The following is a 22,630-nucleotide window of genomic DNA, read 5'->3' on the forward strand; positions in this document are numbered from 1 at the left end:
AAGATCCTCTGCTCATTTGAGTAACGTTACATCCCTGGTACGAGACACAGAGACATCGTAGCTTTCAGCGAGACGTCATCTATGCGACATTGAAGTGTGTAGTCTAATTGCGTATTTTCAGTCTTGTACTTCAACAGTTTAACAATAAACTGAGACTTTCTTCGGTTGAAAAATTCTCTTTAAATTGACGAACATCATATTTGTAATCCATGGCTCAATTCAAACAGGATAAAAAATAATATATATCTCTCCATTGACTTTTGTTCATATTTTTTTTGAAAGATAGGTCCCATGGACTGGAATTAGAAGGGCATGACTTCGGCTCTCTATAGACACCAGTTTTCAAATTACATAGCTGAGTAATTTCTGAGAATTAGAAGCCTCAGTTTTTCAATCTGATATGAAATACAGTTGTAGTCAACAAGGCAGCATGCGCCTGTCTGCCCTAATGCCATGATGTTCACACTTGATGTTCACACTGCATAGCATTTGTTTTATCTATCGTTTTAGAAAAATTCTCTTTTAACCTAATCTTGACTTTACAACGTTTTCATTTCTAACTGTAGCTATTACTTTGTTACTTTACACACTTGACTCACTCTTTTCTTACTCTTGTTTTACCTTGACTTTGACTATGAGCAACTGCAACTAAACAATTTTCAAGAGGGGATCGATAAAGTTTTATGATTCCGATGATGAACAAACAAGATTTAAGCAGTGTCAAGTGCAAAATGGGCTATGTTTGACTGACCAAAATTGGTTTCAATAGGTAATGTAGATTTAAGATGAAATAAATCACACAGCTGCATGATTTATTTGATTTCCTATACATAACCACAATCAACAAAAATACCTTTAAATGTCTCTGAAACGCAAACATGTTCACTCACTTCACAGGTTAACATTGTTAAAGGATCTGTACTTGGTCATGGTTATGTGGTACGTGATGCATAGCACTATGCAATATAACATTAATGTTTAGTAAATGGTTTATTTTATGTTTACATTCCTAATGCTCGCCTAATAACTTTTTAGTCACGCTCATACTCTTTTTAGTCTAGTTAAGTTTCAGTCGACTAAAAGTCTGAGCATTTTAGTCAGAATTATCCATGACTATTTCCGTCTAGTTTTAGTGGACGAAAACTGATGACATTTAGTCTACTTTTAGTCAATGAAAATTGTATTTTAGTCTCTTTTTAGTAATGCAATTCTATTTAACCCAATCAATATAGTATAAGTACTCTAGTATAGACAAAACCAAAATTTTTTTTTAGCCAAACCCATTTCAAACAAGGTTATGTTATTATAATGTTACCTTATAGACTCAAGAATACATACATTCCATACATTTATTTTACCATTTAACAAGGGATGCTTAGTAGGCTACACATGGAGTCAGGTAGGAACTAAGAACCCACTTTACACTCCTCGCACAAACAAATACACACACACACACACACACACACACACACACACACACACACACACACACTAAATGTTAACCCACTTTACATTCTCTACAAACAAATATACACACTCGCTAGTCACACATGTTTGTCTCTCATCTTCAGCTCTAGTGGCTAACGTGAGCTTTCTAAAATATATCTTGACGTGGTGTTTTTTTCCTGTGATTTTGTGCCAAATGTCATTTCTTCTTTCTCTCCCAAAGACGAACCCTGGCTGGCCGACATCGGTCCCTTTCTGTGTCAGACTATTAATTTAGTTTGTCATTTATGCTAACTCATCGCAGCTGCATTTTCTAAATAATGCCGCGAGTGGGGCTTGAGGAGTGATGTCACCTGCGTCTGCGCAGTGCGACCTGATGCAGCCCCTGAAGTGAGACACAGGAAACAGAAATACTGCCAAAAAATAACGTGACTAAACGAGACAAAAACGTAACATTTCGTCTCGTCAACTGAAAATAGACATTTTAGTATAGTTTTTTATTTTTGTAAAGTACATTTAGTCTCGTTTTTTATTCGTCAACAATACTGTGTTATACATTTAATTATAGTCATCGTCACATGACCAGCATTTACATTACGTCTCATCTCGTTTTCGTCACGTGATAAAGGTTTGTTGATGACGATATTTAGACATAATTTTCGTTGACGAAAGCAACACTAATTCTGTCATGTATTAGTTATGCGTCAATGAACCTACTTCTGCTTCTCTGCAGATTTTAGTAGGTATTATACGCATAAAGGATGGAGTGCTGAAACCTGTCAGAAGAATGTACTACCCCTTGTAGTGCAACCAGGGTCGGATGCAGAGCAGTTGTGCAAAGCAGCCGTAGAGAAAATTTAAAGATTTTAATAAAAGTTTAGAGAGTGGTCCCTAACTTCTGCTCTACCCTGATGGTACAAAGGTGATTCATATTCCCAGGACAGAAACAGCATTCTCTCTGAAACTCTACAAGGATGCAGTTGGGAAGACATGGCAATGCCTCACATTGTACATTTGTACGGCGGAAGATTCCCTTACCAATTGTAAGTAATACTGATATCAATAACCAAAGAAAAACCGCTCTCTTAAATTGATTAGTATAAGTAAAAATATTCTTGTCTAATCTTGTCACAGCTGAGCAATTCAACTCAGACTCTGATTCAGAGGTGATCATTACAAGCAGAAGTGCTGCTGAATTCAATTCAGCTGATACAGTAGTAAGTGTAACATTTGCCATGTTGTACCTGCTTTCATGACTCACGTGCAGGTCAAAGATGGCATGCCCTTTAAAGCGTAACTCTCGCCAAAATGCAACCTAGGGTCTTTTTGTGAATGTACAGACTTTAGTTTAAAAGCATATTTAGGACAGAATCGCCACTTTTAAGATTTACCGTATTTTCGTTTTTCAGTCAAATTGCCTTTTGAATGGGCACTTTTATGCTAGCCTCAAAATTGCTATTTTTAAAATGCTAAGAAGGCTCGAATCAACATGAAACTTGCTCCAAGTATCACCAGGGGCTCTACACCTTAACGAAAACATTAACATTGTTTGTGTACCCAGAGTTTACTAAAAAGAGCAACTCACCGTAGGTCTTGTTTCTGGCCGCTACCACCTCGGCAGTCAAAACAAGTCGATATATCTGAATGCGAATGAACGGACTCCATATGACACGCCTTTTTCCAACTACGAGGTCAATATTGTTTTTCAATAACGACAAAACAAGAAATAATCTGTGCAGTAATCTGAGTTTTCCATCTTTACTCTCCTCCCTGTTATGTTGCATTCGGAAATCGATTGTTTTTGACTGATAAAATGGCTGCGGCTGGAAACAAGAGCTACGGTGAGTTGTTCAAAACCTTTAGTAAACTCTGGGTACACAAACAATGTTGTCGATGCTTTCGTTAAGGTGTAGAGCCCCTGGTGATACTTAGAGCAAAGTTTCATGTTGTGTCGAAGCTTCTTAGTGTTCACAATTGTGTTTTTAGAGTTATCAACTCATATCTCAAAGGGTTCTAACTACCAATTATGTGATCCCTTGCATGCTAAAGGAGCAACAGTTGCACATAAACTGAGGCTCAGCTCAACTGTTGGGTTACAGAGCTATGTGGCAGACATTACAACAAAAGTATCTCCTGACAGTTAAAAGAGATTATGTAAGACAGACCATTTCCAGACTGGATCCATCTGGAGTTCAACTTCGCTCTAGACATAGGTTTGTCAGAAGAGCATACTTCACAGATGGACCAAACCAAGTGTGGCACGCTGATTTGTATGATAAACTGAAACCCTTCGGGATTGCCATCAGTGGCTGCATCGATGGCTTTTCAAGAAAAGTTATGGGGCTCAGGAGTGGCCACACTAATAATGATCCAGGGATCATTGCACAGCATTATGTGCAGTGTATATCAGAGCTTGGACAACTTCCAGCCCGCCTTCGCACAGACTGTGGAACTGAAAATGGTACAATGGCAGCCATTCACTGTGCATTAAGATCGCAACATATAGATGACTTTGCAGGAGCCCTAAGTCACATGTATCAACTGCAAATCAACAAATCGAGAGTTGGTGGTCCTTCTTTAGAAAGCAAAGGTACAGGCCTTTTAAGTTCAATTCCAAGAACATACAGTATATGCTGCTATGCAGTCAGTCCTGTGGGGTTTTTGTGTTTCCAAATACCAGTAGTCGGGGTGGAGGGTTGTGTGGTTGAGATGGTTAAAGAAATTTAAATCAATTTAAATGATTACTTGTAGAAGTAATTTCCATACAATTTTTTTCTGCACTGTGGTAAACTGGTGTGCATGTTGTCATTCCACCATTAGGACTCAATTCTGGATTAGAGAGAGAGAGAGAGATCGAGATCTTTTCAACGGCAACCATGAGCACAAGTGCCTGTTGCGTTATGTCTTCTTGGGTGTCTTGCAGAAAGAGCTTGATGAGTACAGACAACTTTGGAACAACCACACCATCAGACCTGTTCGCCAATCTCGATGTAAACCAGAAGCCATGTACAGCCTCACAGGTTTGTATTGGGCAGGATTACTTTTAATTTTAATCTGTTATATCCACAAGAAACATTCAGTGATTATGACTCATTTATTTATTGGGCCTGGTGTGGGTGCTACCCACAGGTTTGAACCACATGAGTTGATAGCTGGTTTTCATGGCGAAAAAAAATCCCTTTGAAATAGCCATATATTATAAATGTAATCAAAAATCTTATCAAGTCATCCTTGACAATGTGAATTTTCTTCCACACCACCATTCTTATAGCAGCCCAATATGATAAGTTCCTCACTTAAAGGTGCTCTAATCGATGTTGGGTGATGTCACTTCTTGTTGACGTTCAAAGTATTTTCAAACAAAACGAGGCGAGCTCGCCCCTCCCTCCTCCTCATCCCGTCCCCTCCCTCTCCTTTCCGCGCACTAACCCCCCCCCCGTTTGTTATGTTTGGTGGTGCAGGTTGGCACAGTTTGTTTTTGTTGCCGTTTGTGGAGCCTGGGCTGTCTACAGAGACCGTGTTTTTTTTTTACAGTGTGTTCAGGGGACAGGCAGCTCGCGGATAGTGAGATGTTTGCTGTATGTGACAAAAAATGTTGTAGCCTAAAAAACGTGACATCGCTTAGAGCACCTTTTAATCACTATTTTAAAACTAAAAACTAGATCATTATTTACAAATCTCCGACTAAAAAGTTGCATATCACATCAAATATAAATGGAAAATGTACAATGCAAAAAGGTTGATTTATCTATTTCCAAAAAGTGCCTGATGTTTGAAGCTAATTTGATAATTTGATGTTGACTGAACAAGCTGATGTTTAAGATAGAAGAAATTAAAGATGCTTGTTTAAAATGTATTTCAGCTGAAGAATTAACATAGTGGAGTGTCAGTAACACTTATTAAGCCTTTTTGGCTACCTTTGGAGGGTTACACAATCAATTTGTAATTAACTCATCATGTTTTGATGTATGATTTGCCTTAGGTTTGGTGGACGGGAGTGTCCTGGGACACTCCCGTCCACCACTTAACAGTCTAAGTTAGTTCAGCAACTGTAAAACGGTAAAATGATGTTAGCGTGTTTTAATATAACAACATGTATTTAACCGTGTTAGTATGTTTAATGAAAGTCATTTTATGTGGCGTCGTCATCAGGTTCAAAATGCTTCAAAATTTTTCGTCTGTGATGATGGCCTGCACAAGGCTTTTGGCGTCTTCACACTGGCCATTTTCGCTTTGCGCTGTTCGTGCTAACGTTACTTGCGTTTACCCGCCTGTGTAGATTTGTATGCCCCAACATCGTTTCTTTCCGCCATAAATATGGCAGAAATACCGACTGTTGCTGCTTTGTTTCTGCTGTGGAAGTCCCAGATACGTTGCGAAATCAAATGGCGTCATGTCTGGATTAGTAACATCATCTGGTGGAACGAACCAGCCTACTCAAGTAATGTTAAGTAAACGTTATGTGTGCTGCTTCCAGTGCCAACGTTACTTGAGGTTCAGATTTAACTGTTTTTTAATTGCAATAAACTAATAAATAAACTAAGCCGAAATACAAACATTGTGATGAAGATTTGTAAAACGTTTGAATTCATACTATATCAGGTCCCTCCGCAAGACAACAGGCAAAGAACTTTTAAAATGTTCGTTCTCTAAATAGAGTTTAGGGCTATGGTGGATGCATACAAGTGGTATGAAACCAAAATAAACAAATTCTGCCGTGATTTACTTGTTAAATGGGTAAAAAAGTATGCTGAAACAGCAACATCATGATCCAGATTAAAAAGATAAAAAGTGTGAATTCATACTTTATCAGGTCTATCTGCAAAATGACAAGAAAACAACTTTTAATAATGCTTGTTTTCTGAATGTTATAAAAAAAGTTGCCAGGGCATCATGTTGCAAACCAGAATATTTTTTAAATTTTTTTTTCTGCATATGATAAGCAATCTTCACTGTTTGTTTGTTGAACATAAGGTAACATGTCCTTACAGTTAAGATTGAACAGCTTGTAACAGCTTATTGCTTTTTCTCCACTAGGTGCAGTTTCAGGATGTTACCATGTTGCTGAAGGTGAAATACCATAGTATCAAGAAGTACATCAAATTGCACTCAGGCTTTACCTATTCAGAATTCATCAATGAAGGTAAATAGTAATCCTTTAAAGGCCAAACAAAATATGTAACCACTTTAGCAACAAATCACAGCAGAAGATTTACAGTAAAGGGCTTTGGCGTTGTAGTTTTCATTATAAAATAACTACAGTTGCTTATAAAAGTGAAAAGATTTCAAAATTCAACAATAATATCGATGATAGTGCCCTGATTTGAAATTACTTGGGTTATAAGGATATTGCACATTAATTTGAAAATTGTTCTTTTGTTTCACAATGCTGCATCTGCACTTTCTGTAAGATCATTTTGTGATTTTTTGTGTTTATTCATTTAAATGTAACAGGAGCATTTCTATGATGGGGAAAAAGGCACTGGATATTTAACGTGGCGCCTCAAAACAATTTCCAGGACTACAGGAACACGGCCAGTCAAGGAAGCCTCAGTGCATCAAGCACAAGGACCAAAGCGAAGATCAGCAACCACATTGCCTCAGCAGCTTGATGGAGATGCCTGCATGGAGGCCATTTCATTTCTTGTTCACTCTCCTGATGAAGCAAGTGCATTTCAGAAGATGAAGATGACGTTTCAACATCGTCAGGACCTAGTGCATGACCCACAAAGAAGCACAGATGTCTTCAAAACATTTCCACGCTTTTTGGATGTCAAAGGACTGGTGAGTTGTATATTTCTTTTATTTAAACCTAAGTCTTTAATACTTCTCCGGGAACGCGCACGTGGGTAATGATGGAGACACATGGAGAGGCGTGATTGGGAAGAACGGCCTCCCTGATCTAAACCAGAGTGGTTGTTTGTTGTTGGACTTCTGTGCTAGTCATGGATTGTCTATAACGAACACCATGTTCGAACATAGGGATGCTCATAAGTGTACTTGGTACCAGAGCACCCTAGGCCAAAGGTCAATGATCGATTTTATAATCGTTTCATCTGATCTGAGGCCATATGTTTTGGACACTCGGGTGAAGAGAGGGGCGGAGCTGTCAACCGATCACCATCTGGTGGTGAGTTGGGTCAGGGGGTGGGGGAAGACTCTGGACAGACCTGGTAAGCCCAAACGGGTAGTGAGGGTAAATTGGGAACGTCTGGAGGAGGCCCCTGTCCGACAGACTTTCAACTCACACCTCCGGCGGAGCTTTTCGTGCATCCCTGTGGAGGCTGGGGCGCATTGAACCCGAGTGGACAATGTTCAAAGTTTCCATTGCTGAAGCTGCGGTGAGGAGCTGTGGTCTTAGGGTCTTAGGTGCCTCAAGGGGCGGTAACCCACGAACACCGTGGTGGACACCGGTGGTCAGGGAAGCCGTCCGACTGAAGAAGGAGTCTTTCCGGGATATGTTATCCCAGACGACTCCGGGAGGCAGTTGCAAGGTACCGAAGGGCTCGAAGGGCTGCAGCCTCTGCCGTGAAAGAGGCAAAGCAGCGTGTGTGGGAGAAGTTCGGAGAAGACATGGAGAAGGACTTTCGGTCGGCACCAAGGTACTTCTGGAAAACCGTTCGCCACCTCAGGAGGGGGAAGCGGGAACCATCCAAGCTGTGTACAGTAAGGATGGGACGCTGTTGACCTCAACTGAGGAGGTAATAGAGGGCGGTGGAAGGAGCACTTTGAGGAACTCCTAAATCCGACTAATACGCCCTCTATGGTAGAGGCAGAGCTGGAGGATGAGGGGGGGATTGGCATCAATTTCCCTGGTGGAGGTTGCTGAGGTAGTTAAACAACTCCACAGTGGCAAAGCCCCAGGAATTGATGAGATCCGTCCAGAAATGCTTAAAGCTCTGGGTGTGGAGGGGTTGTCTTGGTTGACACGCCTCTTCAACATTGCGTGGAAGTCTGGGACGGTGCCTAAGGAGTGGCAGACCGGGGTGGTGGTTCCCCTTTTTAAAAAGGGGGACCAGAGGGTGTGTGCCAATTACAGGGGTATCACACTTCTCAGCCTCCCCGGTATAGTCTACTCCAAGGTGCTGGAAAGGAGCGTTCGGTCGATAGTCGAATCTCAGGTTGAAGAGGAACAATGCGGATTCCGTCCTGGTCGTGGAACAACGGACCAGATCTTTACTCTCGCAAGGATCCTGGAGGGAGCCTGGGAGTATGCCCAACCAGTCTACATGTGTTTTGTGGATCTGGAGAAGGCGTATGACCAGTTGCCCCGGGAGATACTGTGGGAGGTGCTGCGGGAGTACGGGGTGAGGGGGTCCCTTCTCAGGCCATGCAATCTCTGTACGACCAAAGCGAGAGCTGTGTCCAGGTTCTCGGCAGTAAGTCGGACTCGTTTCAGGTGAGAGTTGGCCTCCGCCAGGGCTGCGCTTTGTCACCAATCGTGTTTGTAGTATTTATGGACAGGATATCGAGGCGTAGTCGGGGTGGAGAGGGGTTGCAGTTCGGTGGGCTGGGGATCTCGTCGCTGCTTTTTGCAGATGATGTGGTCCTGATGGCATCATCGGCCTGTGACCTTCAGCACTCACTGGATCGGTTCGCAGCCGAGTGTGAAGCGGCTGGGATGAGGATCAGCACCTCTAAATCGGAGGCCATGGTTCTCAGCAGGAAACCGATGGAGTGCCTTCTCCAGGTAGGGAATGAGTCCTTACCCCAAGTGAAGGAGTTCAAGTACCTTGGGGTCTTGTTCGCGAGTGAGGGGACAATGGAGCGGGAGATTGGTCGGAGAATCGGCACAGCAGGTGCGGTATTACATTCAATTTATCGCACCGTTGTGACTGAAAAGAGAGCTGAGCCAGAAGGCAAAGCTCTCAAACTACCGGTCAGTTTTTGTTCCTACCCTCACCTATGGTCATGAAGGCTGGGTCATGACCGAAAGAACAAGATCCAGGGTACAAGCGGCCGAAATGGGTTTCCTCAGGAGGGTAGCTGGCGTCTCCCTTAGAGATAGGGTGAGAAGCTCAGTTATCCGTGAGGAGCTCGGAGTAGAGCCGCTGCTCCTTTGCGTCGAAAGGAGCCAGTTGAGGTGGTTCGGGCATCTGGTAAGGATGCCCCCTGGGTGCCTCCCTAGGGAGGTGTTCCAGGCACGTCCAGCTGGGAGGAGGCCTCGGGGGAGACCCAGGACTAGGTGGAGGGATTATATCTCTAACCTGGCCTGGGAACGCCTCGGGATCCCCCAGTTGGAGCTGGTTAATGTGGCCCGGGAAAGGGAAGTTTGGGGTCCCCTGCTGGAGCTGCTACCCCCGCGACAAGACCCCGGATAAGCGGATGAAGATGGATGGATGGAAGTCTTTAATATCCAGTGTTTTGCTGGATGTTATCCATGAAAACACCTAATCATTGATCTTCCTGGCCTATTGACTGTATTCTTTTTTCCAAATCTTTATTCCGATTTACACTGGTTTAATATACCACACACTGATATAAAAAATCACTAAGCGCACCATTAACAATGCACTGAGCCCTGGCTTCATACAGTATATATGCTTGTGTGTATAATCAACAGGTGAATCAAGACTTCCTGCTGCTGTTTGGTGCTGAAACAGCCTCCAAGATGCTTGAGAAGTGGGACACCTATTCAAGCCCAAGGTCATCAAAGAGGCCAAACAACTGCCTCAGATAACTGAGCTGTGCCGACTTTTTTAAAGATTATTTTTTGGGGGGCTTTTTCCCTTTATTATGCAGTGACAGTCGACAGACATGAAAGGGGGAGAGAGAAGGGGGACGACACGCAGCAGGCCGGACCCGAACCCACGCCGCTGCAGGACCCAGCCAACATGGGGCGAACGCTCCCACCGGGTGAGCCAGAGGCCGCCCCAACTATACCGACTTTTAAAAGCTGCTGAGAAACTCACAAAGAACGATGAAACAGGTAAGCTACACAGCATGCATGGTTTATATTACAAATTGGTTAGCAAGTTTTGTCTTTTCTATTAGGCCTTGTTTTTCCTCCTGATAGACTGGGACAGTGACATCACTTCTATGCTGCTTCTTCTCTATCTCTTGCCACCCACAGCTGGACGGAAGAGGACCAAAATAAGTCCAAGTGATGCGGTGGACAAAATGGTGCACTTTCATAAGGTACATTATATGCCTCATTTGTTAAAATTCCACAAGACCATTTTTTTGTTATATGCACTTGCCAGCTTTTCCTGTCCATATGTTGCTTTGAAGTGCATTCCTTCCAAATGAATGGGTATTACAGGCCAGTATGTCCCAATTATTTTGGAGGAATGTTTTTCCAGTGAAGCAAATTATCTCAAATCACAGGGGCAGTTTACAAAGTCTATTACATTAACATGGACCAGCATGTACCAGATTCACCAGAACGTGTACACATTTATAATATTTTTTTTCTTTTAGTCATGCTGCAGCATCAATGAATATCTGCAGGAAAGAGGGTAAACAACCATACATCCTTGCCGTTGGCCGAACCCAGAAGACGATTGATACCTTCTACATCGCTGTTGACAAACAGCTCATCCTCTGCCAAGCCACCAGCTCATTGGGTGCTTTTGATGAACTGTTTAAATCCCACTACGTGTTCAACTTGTCTTATGAGTCCCTGGTCCATTTCTACACTTTTCTGCAGACAACTGTCTACAACATTGATGTCACCACAACAGATGAGTCTCCAAGAGTTCGTGAGTTGCGGGTAAAACTTTTGAATGACATACTAATATGTTTAAATGTTTCATTTGTCAAGCAGTGCATGCAACCAGCCAGTGCCTAATAACTCATTTGCGAATCTGCCACAGTTTCTATTCAAGCACCAGGTTTAAGTTACTTTGTGCACAAGATCATTGTAGGCGTTTTCAACATTTGCAGGTTTAAAAAAACATTTAATTACTGTGCATGGTAAGGATTATTGTCAAAGTGGTGATGCAGAAACGTCAGTCATTTCAGGCGGATTTTCACAGTTTACAAAATGGAACAGAAGTTACAGGAACAAGTGTCGTGCAGAGCCCTGACACTGGGTATTTTGATAACAATGGATCAGGTCAAAGTATAACAGAAAACACAAAAGATATCTGTGCTACAATTATTGCCAAACTCCATGTTAGTGGTATGGCAAATAGTGTAGTTTCATCAATTGTTAGTGATTTGGAAGAACTTGCTGGTTGACTGCACTCCCAAGTTAAGCATTAAAAATACTGTCCGCTGTGCCAAAAGATAACCCTGTAAGATCTACATTGGAAAAGGGTTTTGAAAATTTTGAAAACCCATTTGTGAGTTTTAATACTGAAACTAAAAGAATGAAGTATTTCATTTTAACCATGTTTAATCCAGCTACTAGCTAGCGGTAGGTTAACGTTAGCTGCTGTCGAGTATAGTGTTAACTAGCGTCACGTGCAGCAGTGTTTGTGTTGCCTGTATCGTCTCAGAGCATCAGAGAGAAGCACAGACATATCAGTGGCACCAGATTTCGGTAGCCAGGGTTGGCAGGAAGAAGATTTTTACAAGTAAATGTTCAAATTAATGATCCAGGCAGAACATTGTCGTCTCACTCCTTCATTTTACAGTCGAATGGTGGCTAGAACGGCTCCGGGTCAAACGTCAATATGGAATGGATTAATCTGCGGGGTTTTTTTTAACGCGTTATTTTTTCTCTGATTAATCGAAATGAATGCGTTATTTTGACAACCCTAGTTAATACATATGTGGAGTATGAGATTTGAGGCAAAACACAGGGTTTTCAAAAACACACTTAAAAACTTCAAGAACATCACAGTATCACTTTCCAAAAAACATCAAATGTCCATAGCATCCAATTGGGAAACATCTCCTTAAACCATGTTGAGTACGGACCTTTGAAAACATTTAATGTGGACAATGAGGAAAATGGTGAAATGTTTGCCCAAGCCCTGCCCGCTGTAGCAAAAGACATCTTCTCTGCTAACTGGGTAAAGATCGGTGGGGTAGAGTACAGAGCCAGGTTAGTCATTTGCAGTGGCACAGAATAGGAAATGCCTGTGTTTTGCAGAATAAAAAAAAATACTTTTAGTCAACAGTGTGATCTACTTCATAGTGAACAAGCTTATGGTTTACCATTTCAGTGAACACTTTCATGCCTACAACGTGTTTGAAAGTGATGAAAAAGATTTGATGAAAGCGGACTGTCTTCAAATTTATAAGCCTTTTGACTTACAAAGTGCTTATGGTGGAGATGATAGCCTTCATATTGTACCATTATTTTCACTGTAAATGTGCATAGAGTTCAGTTGGATATTTTTGACTATTAAAAAAGATGAATTCATCGTATGTTTATTTTTTCTTGTAGTGAAAAAGCATTTTACATACATTTACATACATTGAATGTAACACAACCGTCATGAATATACTTTAAAGTGTCATGAAATAACACTGATTTAAATTAACACTTTAAGAGTAACACAATTTAGAGTTGAAAATACTATTTAAAGTGTCATAAAATAACACTGAATGTTAGGAATTAACACCCCCAGTGAAAAGGAATAACACAAGTTTAGTGTAAAAATTACTCTTAAATGTGTTAAGAAACAACACTCTGAGTGTTACATTTTTAACACGATTATGTAGTTAAATATTAACACTATCCAAATTAGTAATTTACTCTGAACTGGTGAGAATTATGTAAACTCATTAAATTTAATGGGAGTTGGGAGTTGAAATAACACTGACGTTTTTTACGCTGGCCCTGAAGTGCAAATCATAACAGCAACTAGAAAAACGCAACAACAAATCATAAAACGGCAAATAGGAAAACAAAACGGCAAATCATAAAACGCAACGGCAAATTGGAAAACACAACGGCAAATAGGAAAACAAAACGGCAAATCATAAAACGCAACGGCAAATTGGAAAACACAACGGCAAATAGGAAAACACTTCAACAAATCATAAAACAATGGCAAATATTAAAACACTTCAACAAATCATGAAACTCAACAGCCCTCTCTCCTCAGCTGGGATCAGCCTGTCATGAAGTGCATCCAGGAATGTTATGAGGCGCTCTGTGTTGTATGGGCCAATAGTGGGGATATGGCATTGGACACCATCATTGGAGATGGCAGCACACATGGTTATGTTGGCGCCCCTCGTTCCTGGAACTGTGATAGTGGCGCTATACCCAATGAGGTTCCTTCCACGTCGCCTTTACAGAGATTGAAGCCGGCTTCATCAACATAAATGAAGAAATTATGTGCCCCCTCAGCTTCAAGCTCCATTATTCGCTAAGTAAAAAAAGGCAAAATTACAATGAAAAGTGACTCCAGTTGACTCTAACTGCATGATATGACAAGGCATTACAGTATACTGTAATATTTCCTTACCTCCACATATTGGCATCTGGCATTCTTCACAACGTCAGAGTTCCTTTGAAATGGAACTGTATAGAGCTGCTTCATGGCCATATGGTTCCTTCTTAGGATGCGGTCAATGGTGGTCACGCTCACGTTGTTGTTCCTAAACATGCCCTGATCTGCAATCACTGCTGCCCTGATTTCACGCAGCCTTATGGCATTGTTTGCCACAACCATGTTCACAATGGCTGCCTCCTGCAAAGCACTAAAAATTATCCCTCTACCACCAGAGAATGGTAGCCTGTACAGCAATATTACCTGTTTTCCTGTCAAAAAATTCTGTTAAATTCAGGTTAGACTCTTTGTCCAGCCTCTCTAAGTGAAAGGCCATGATTGATAACATGATCAATAACAGTTACCCAAATTTCATCAGAAACCTGAGCCCTTCCAACTATACCTCCACCTCTTCCTCGGACTCCTCTTCCTCAGACCCCTCTACCTCTTCCTCTCACTCTCATCTGCCTTTGACCTCTTCCATCCACGTTGGCAAAGAACAACACAGACGCTGCACTTTTAAGGCCTGCAGACTGATTGCTAATTGAAGATTTGTGTGAAGGAGTGTCAAACAGGAGCTTCAGTGATTTCATACTGATGTAGGCAGTTTCTAATAGTTAGGAACAGATGGTTTCTGTTTGGTTACCATAGCTAAAACAATGGAGTTTGGACTGCTTGAATGACATCCGTGTTAACTGTTCTGCAAAAGGGTGGGGAAAATGTGTCAATCCAATGAGAAAGGGTTAACACATGCCATTTGTGTTTGTAAAGTTTAATGTCCGGTTTTTTCATCTCTTTTTATAAGCCATTACTGTATATGCGTAATGTTGGCAGAGATTTAGAAATTGGTGTGTTTATCAGTTGTAGCTGCAGGATGGGAAGTAAAGCTGCACCTTGTTAACTTCACTAGCAATGTTAAATGAAAGCTAAAATGTATGAGTGGTTTCCCCTGTAACAAGTATAACGTTCCATTATAGCATTCATAACGGTAAATATTCTTATATTCTTGTGTTTGCTGTCTTTTAACAGGGGACTAAGGAACAAACAGAGGCTGCACTAGCATCACCAGAAGGGAGAGATGAGGAGGAGAGGTAAAGTAAAAGACAAGCAGGGAGACAGAGGCCAAAGAGAGATGTTGAATAGATTATTTGCTATATTAGAGATTGCCATTCAAAAAATAAATGCATTAAATGAACTAGTTTGTTTGTGTCCTTAAGTTTTTGGGTGTGGATATAATATAAACTGTTTTTAAATGTTTATTTTTCCATCAAATTATGACCTAACTGAATAATTATATTCAGGTGCTACCTGTTTTAATAACTTGTTAGGTATACAAGCTCTAAAAAGACATTAACGAAATGTGTATCTTTATTATAACATTTATTCAAACATTACTATATACTGTACACAAGTATATTCAACATGAAGGGCGATCAGACATAGCTGCCGATGATGGTGTTGCTTCAAGACTGCACAGGCCAGTAGTTATCTGCAGACAGAAGGAGAAAGCTTTAGGTTAGGCCAGTAGTTATCTAACCTGTCTTGGTAACATTAGAATTGTATCACAGGTATATTTAAGCATACTGTAACATGAAGGTACGTCATGTAACTGTGTAGTGGTGTAGTTTCTTCATCATGGTCTTAACTGACAACTGTTGACCATTTTTACACACTTACACCTACCTTTACTGTGTTAGTGGGTGTTCATCAATGGTGTTATGACTTTTCATATGTTGGTTGTAGCTTGTGTGTTTACAGTACTATTTACCCTTTCTTACTTGCAGTTTACTGCATATCGCACTGCCTGTGGTAGTTCATTAGCTGGTAGCGTTTACCTTGTAGTTGCTGATCATATTTTGCACTGCACTTGTCTGAAAGCTAGAAGCTACTGGACAATGAGCAAATGTTACAAACATGCAGTAAACTACTAATGTAAACGGTTAGCTACTGTAAGCTTAATGTAATTAAGATTAATTAATGCAATTCTCCTTACTGGTAAGTGTTATGACTACTACAAACATGAACTCCCACGAGTTTTTAATTTATTGACATGGGATAAATAAGAGAAAATGACTATTGCTTACATTAAAGCCTATCAGTGTCGGTAATGTTACCTACCTTCGCACGTTGCGACAAAGTTACTGACAGTATATTTTCCTCCTGCAAGCAGACTGACGATGATTCACCTTCTCCATCTCAACAAAAAAATTGAACAGCACAGTTTACAGTTCCACATCCATTTTGTCCAGTGTCTACCTTTTCCGGTAGAAGTTAATGCCGTTGTGTTTTGAAGTGTTTTCATATTTGCTGTCGTGTTTTCCGATTTGCCGTTGTGTTTTGTGATTTGTTTAAGTGTTTTATTGTTGGGACCATCAGTTGTGTTAAACCTGATTTTAACCAAAAAGGCCTCAGATTAAACTGACCTCTGGAGACAAGACGCACATGTGGCACATGTGGACACAAAGAGATCTCGGCCTAGGTGGGAAAAACCACAGCCTTGTCACCAAACTCCCACAGTTCACCCCCAGGGAAAAGATCACAAAATGGCTGAATGACCATGAAGGAGTGGCCAAAGTGGTCAAAACTCCAAAAACTACAGCCTTGTAGTTCACACCTTCCAGAGATTTCTGGATCCCCATGCGCTCAACGGCCACTGAACACAGCATGCTGTCGGGGCCTATAAAACCTTCGGACACACCTTTTTCCATCGTCTTCCGTTGCAACCCTATTGCTGCAGGGAGCACGCAAGCCCTTGTGCAAAATACTTCCACTTCTGGACAAAGTGGATTTATTTCTCGGTGTTCTGAAGAACACTACTGGATCCTGGAAACACACGTCGGGTTTCAACGCTACAGAGAGAACAACATTCTCAAGAAAATCGGACACGGACACTGTTGTTTCTTCAAAGTCAACTCTGGCTTGTTACCCACTCTCCTGGGGACCAGCAAGTTTCTCCGTAGCTGCTGACGAGAGACATGGACCCATTCTGTTTTAGGGTGGAATGCTATGGACAGACATGAACAGACTGAACACACAGTAAGAAGGCTTAAGGTTTTTTGGGCAGAGGAATAGTGTGTTTTATTAATGTCAGTAAGGCTAATGCTGACATTAATGTGATTTTTGATTAATACTTGTGCTATTGCTGCACACTTGATTTATTAATCTGATTGTGACCGCTGTGTCCCATTATTTTGCTGTGAATGTATCATTTGATCACGATACTGTTTGATATAGGTTGTTTGACTAATGTAGCCTGATTTAAAACTGTAAATGCCACATTTCTTTTCTCCCGCTGGGAAGAAGTTAGCTACTGTACTGAATGAGTGTGATCATTGTCAGATCCTCGAAAATCAAGACTCAAGGTGCCTCTTCTTTATTCCAAGTGTGTTTTCCCTCCATTTTGCGCTCTCTCTCTCTCTCTCTCTCTCTCTCTCTCTCTCTCTATCTATGTATCTATCTATCTATACACACACACACACACACACACACACACACACACACACACACACACACACACACGTGCGTCGAATAGCTACACAGCTAGCACATAGCGAAGTAGCTAGTGTGTCCCTTTGGTCTGTAAGACGTTAGCCTGAAAGCTAACCAGCTAGCCCTAGCCACCTGGCGCTGCACCCAGCACACTACCGCCCTCTTGAGGCTAAATAGCTTTTGTGCAGCTAACACATAGCCTAGCTTCAATGAGCTAACGGCTAATCTGGGCGTGACCAAGCAACCCCCCGGGTTTCACCCCTCCTCCCTACTTTCTCTCGCTCTCTCACACACACACACACACACACACACACACACACACACACACACACACACACAAAGCGTCTCATCACATGCTGGTTTTGTTTTTGCTTTGTTTTGTTGTAGTTTAAAAAAAAGGGTGTATTGGTTTTAATTGATCAAAGGATTATTGATTGGCCATTGATAATTTTGAAGTTAATAAATTCTACTATATTTCAAATAGCAGTTGTCTGTGATTATTTGTGTACTTATTGTAATAATTGCTGGTTGATCACGCCTCCCGGTAAAGTCTACTCCAAGGTGCTGGAAAGAAGGGTTCGGTCGATAGTCGAATCTCAGGTTGAAGAGGAACAATGCGGATTCCGTCCCTGGTCGTGGGAACAACGGACCAGATCTTTACTCTCGCAAGGATCCTGGAGGGAGCCTGGGAGTATGCCCAACCAGTCTACATGTGTTTTGTGGATCTGGAGAAGGCGTATGACCGGGTGCCCCGGGAGATACTGTGGGAGGTGCTGCGGGAGTACGGGGTGAGGGGGTCCCTTCTCAGGGCCATCCAATCTCTGTACGACCAAAGCGAGAGCTGTGTCCGGGTTCTCGGCAGTAAGTCGGACTCGCTTTCAGGTGAGAGTTGGCCTCCGCCAGGGCTGCGCTTTGTCACCAATCCTGTTTGTAGTATTTATGGACAGGATATCGAGGCGTAGTCAGGGTGGAGAGGGTTGCAGTTCGGTGGGCTGGGGATCTCATCGCTGCTTTTTGCAGATGATGTGGTCCTGATGGCATCATCGGCCTGTGACCTTCAGCACTCACTGGATCGGTTCGCAGCCGAGTGTGAAGCGGCTGGGATGAGGATCAGCACCTCTAAATCGGAGGCCATGGTTCTCAGCAGGAAACCGATGGAGTGCCTTCTCCAGGTAGGGAATGAGTCCTTACCCCCAAGTGAAGGAGTTGTTCGCGAGTGAGGGGACAATGGAGCGGGAGATTGGTCGGAGAATCGGCACAGCAGGTGCGGTATTACATTCAATTTATCGCACCGTTAGACGAAAAGAGAGCTGAGCCAGAAGGCAAAGCTCTCAATCACGGTCAGTTTTGTTCCTACCCTCACCTATGGTCATGAAGGCTGGAGTCATGACCGGAAAGAGCAAGATCCAGGGTACAAGCGGCCAAAATGGGTTTCCTCAGGAGAGTGTGGCTGGTCTCCCTTAGAGATAGAGGGTGAGAAGCTCAGTTATCCGTGAGGGGCTCGGAGGTAGAGCCGCTGCTCGTCCCTAGCGTCGAAAAGGGCCAGTTGAGGTGGATTCGGGCATCTGGTAAGGATGCCCCTGGCGCCTCGAGGAGGTGTTCAGGCACGTCCAGCTGGAGAGGCCTCGGGGGAGACCCAGGACTAGGTGGAGGGATTATATCTCTAACCTGGCCTGGGGCAGCCTCGGAGATCCCCAGTCGGGCTGGTTAATGTGGCCCGGGAAAGGGAAGTTTGGGGTCCCCTGCTGCAGCTGCTACGTGACCCGACCCCGGATAAGCGGATGAAGATGGATGGATGGAGACACAGGGAAGAGGGCTATCATTGTTCACCACAGAATGTTCTGTATGTGTCGACACACTTCCCCTCACTGGTTAATTAATCCTCCCCTACTCTTGTTGTGTCATACAAAATAAAAATGATTTAAGATTTTTGTCTAAAGTACATTTTTAGAAACAATGTTTATAGCAGACTTAGCCAGCCTAATGCTGACTGTTACATACAGTATTATATAAACAAAGCTTTCCATTTGAAATGAATAGAGGATGAAATCACCTGTAGATGTGGATAATTTGAGTGCCGAGAGGCTCAGACTGCGGTTGATGCTGGGTCTGCATGTAATTCAATGCAGATAGCATTTCACTTCAATGTATTCATTAACAATACGCTGGACTCTGAATGAATTTTAATCCCCTTTTGCCTATCCTCTGAAGACTCGTATGATGAGCCATATGCGAAACACAGAGGTGTCCGCAGATGGCCTGTGGGACAGATACCTCCCCGCTTTGCATAAGTAGTCAGGTACCAACCTGGCAGCGGGTCTCTCATTTCCATCCAAGTAGCATCAAAGTGAGCCTCACTTTTGGAACAGAGCTCCTGTGACACCAGGAAGGCAGGCTGCTGTGTTTGCAGGAGGCAGTTTTTCCGGGCACCTGCCACAGATGGAAGCCATGATAGAAGGGAGTACCGGAGAGGGCACTCGTCAAGAGATGCCCAGGCATTTTAGAGTTGAGGATTAATCAGAGGTCACACCAGGGCACACAATTCTATGCTCCCTGTACAGCTTAGAGGTCAGGTCGAGACACCAGACAGCCATGCATTTTGCTGCATTATGCACCATCTGGAAATGTTTCATGTCCATTTAAACTTAAGCCCTCTCTGTGGCTTTAACAATATACTACTGTAACATGTCTTAGGCAGATAAATCCACCATCTGCGTTGTGTGATACCACCGTGCTGAGGACCAGATCAGCTTTCTGATCCATTAGCACCAAGAGAAATAAGGGTTAACAGATAGATGAGCATGTGAGGAGATAATACCGTAGAGCTGGGTAGTGATGAAGACCGACAAGACAATTCAAATGATTTCCGTACACCAAATCAAGAGCCAAATAATAGGATTTTTAGGCAAATAGGCATTTGTCTGTCTCTTAAAGTGTCATCTAATATGATGTATTGCACATTTCCTTTTGCAAAAACACCGGCGCTTCAATAAAAATGAATAAACATTGTATGGTTTATAGCAGATCACAGCAATGTGGAATGTGGGTTTACATAAATAAATCCAACCATATATGTATATATTACCGTGCTGAAGGCGTCACACTGTGTCAACACAGGATGCATTGAGTAAGCAGCATTTAGGAGTGAAATATGCAAGCATTCCCATCGGTGTCGGTGGAACGGTACATGTATTCGTATTGAACCGAAACGGTACGGGCGTCTCGGTTCGGTACATGAATTTACACGGAGAATACACGGTATAAAAAAAAATAAAACTTGCGTGCATGTAATGTGGAACTACTGTTACATACGCATTTCTTAGGGACACCTAATCTGTAGCCCCGCCTCAGCTCTGAAGCTCCCAAGCTCCGCCTACATGTCGAGTCAGTCCAGTGAGTCCACACAAAGCAAACTAGTCCCTTCCATATACAACCAAACACGGATGTACTGTAGCTGTATACCTTCTTGCCTGACCATAAATGGCTTCCAGGCCCATTTACTTCGCTGTTAGCGCCGCTGTTAGCTCCGCCGTTAGCTCCACCGTTAGCTGCTAGCTCCGCCATTAGCTTCGCTGTTTGCTGCTGGCTCCGCTGTTAGCGTGTGAAGCAAACGCCACAATTCGCCAACTGCTCTGTGTATCCGAAGCTGCTCTTTTAACACCCCTGCTCTGTGCATTCACATATGAGAGCAGTGCTTGTCTCCCATATCACACTACTAGCTGATTGTCTTATTTTGTTTACAAGTTCCAGATGGAGTCTGAGGATGATGTGGGGTAGCCTACTTATTGTTTACTGTTTACATCTTACTTTATACGCTTCAGGCTGTTGGAGCTAGCTCAGGGGAGAGACTGGATGACACTAGGTGGTACAGCCTGAGACATGCAGAATAAAAAAAATTGCCTTCTGCATTTTTGTTATGCTTTTCCCTCCATTGTAACGAACCGAACCGTGATGTCTGAACCGAGGTATGAACCGAACCGTGACTTCAGTGTACCATTCCACCCCTAGTGTCTATACAGTCATTGGTGTCTTTACAGGCATTCTAATGCACATTTTGTTACATTTAGCTTTAGAGCACACTGATATTCTGATATGCCTTGCCAGAAAACACTATTTGCATAAACTCTAAATTGTTTATAGAATGTATAAGAAAAAGAGAATTCACAGGTACTTGTGTCAAAATTGTTAAATGTCTTGTCCCAAGGGGAAACAGGTTTCTTTATTATGTCTGGAAATTCTGCTGAAGTACGTTTGTGGGGCAACAAAACTGAACGTAAATGCAAAAGATAAACAGATGTGCATCTCACACTACAGTGTGCGTTGTCAGATAGGCTCGATGATCTCAGGGTTTGAGTTTTTGTCTGTGTGCAGGAACCAAACTTAACAACCTCATTCTCTTAACAAGAGTTCTACGCACAGTCACTGCACCTGACTAATAAATTGTTTCAGCACATAACAAAAAAAACAAAAACTGTTGCTTTTAGATTTCCATTTATGTGCAGATAAAACATGTTAACTAGATATTTTTTAAAGGTGTTGGTAGGTGTATTTTTGAACTTTGGACAGAGTCAGGCTAGCTGTTGCCCCTGCTTCTAGTATTGATTCTAAGCTAGGCTAATCAACTTCTGGATTCAGCTCCAAAAGTTACTGGAAAAGGACAGTCCCCAGTTTCGGTGACCTGTCCCCGGTTTCGGTGACCTGTCCCCAGCTGGAGCTGTCCCAGGAAATGTCCCAGGTTTTCACTGTGACCCGAAATTGGAATGAAATAGTTGTGTACCCTACACGCACAGGCTCAAGACAGCCAGAGCAAGCCTCAGAGGTCAGAGATGTTCTAGAATGCCCATTTTATGAAACTAAAATTACTGTTTATTTACATGGAGTCTGGTGGGTTTAGCAAATGCAATATCGCGGACTTTTTATGTTTTAAAAAAGGATCTTACTCTTTAACAGAAAGATCGACCTCCTTAGAAATCCTTTCCATAATGTTGTCAGAAACTTAGAATATTAATCTGAGCCTGTCAGTAGCAAAACGAGCACTTTTATGAACGTAAATACAAGCTGGACAATTGACGTCCCTATTAACTTACATTGTAGCAACCTGATCTCACAGAATTACGTGAAATGATCACGAACTCTTAACACCGCTGTACGTGAGTGGAGGCACGAATGTGTGAAAATTACTGAATCATTGATATTAAAAATAAAAAGACATTCAATATATACTTTATATGTTACTATATAAAAATAAAAAAAATACTTACTTTTTTTTACATTTCACACAACGAAGTTTTCAACAAAAATTG

The 22,630-nt window shown here is 42.2% G+C and overlaps 1 pseudogene; it reads left to right on the forward strand.

Moving 5' to 3' along the window:
* The first annotated feature begins 1,792 nt into the window (after positions 1 to 1,792).
* Positions 1,793 to 11,236, forward strand: LOC144533862 (uncharacterized; annotated as a pseudogene).
* The last annotated feature ends 11,394 nt before the right edge of the window (positions 11,237 to 22,630 follow it).

The sequence above is a fragment of the Sander vitreus genome, chromosome 18, assembly GCF_031162955.1.
Source record: "Sander vitreus isolate 19-12246 chromosome 18, sanVit1, whole genome shotgun sequence".
NCBI classification, from domain to species: Eukaryota; Metazoa; Chordata; class Actinopteri; order Perciformes; family Percidae; genus Sander; species Sander vitreus.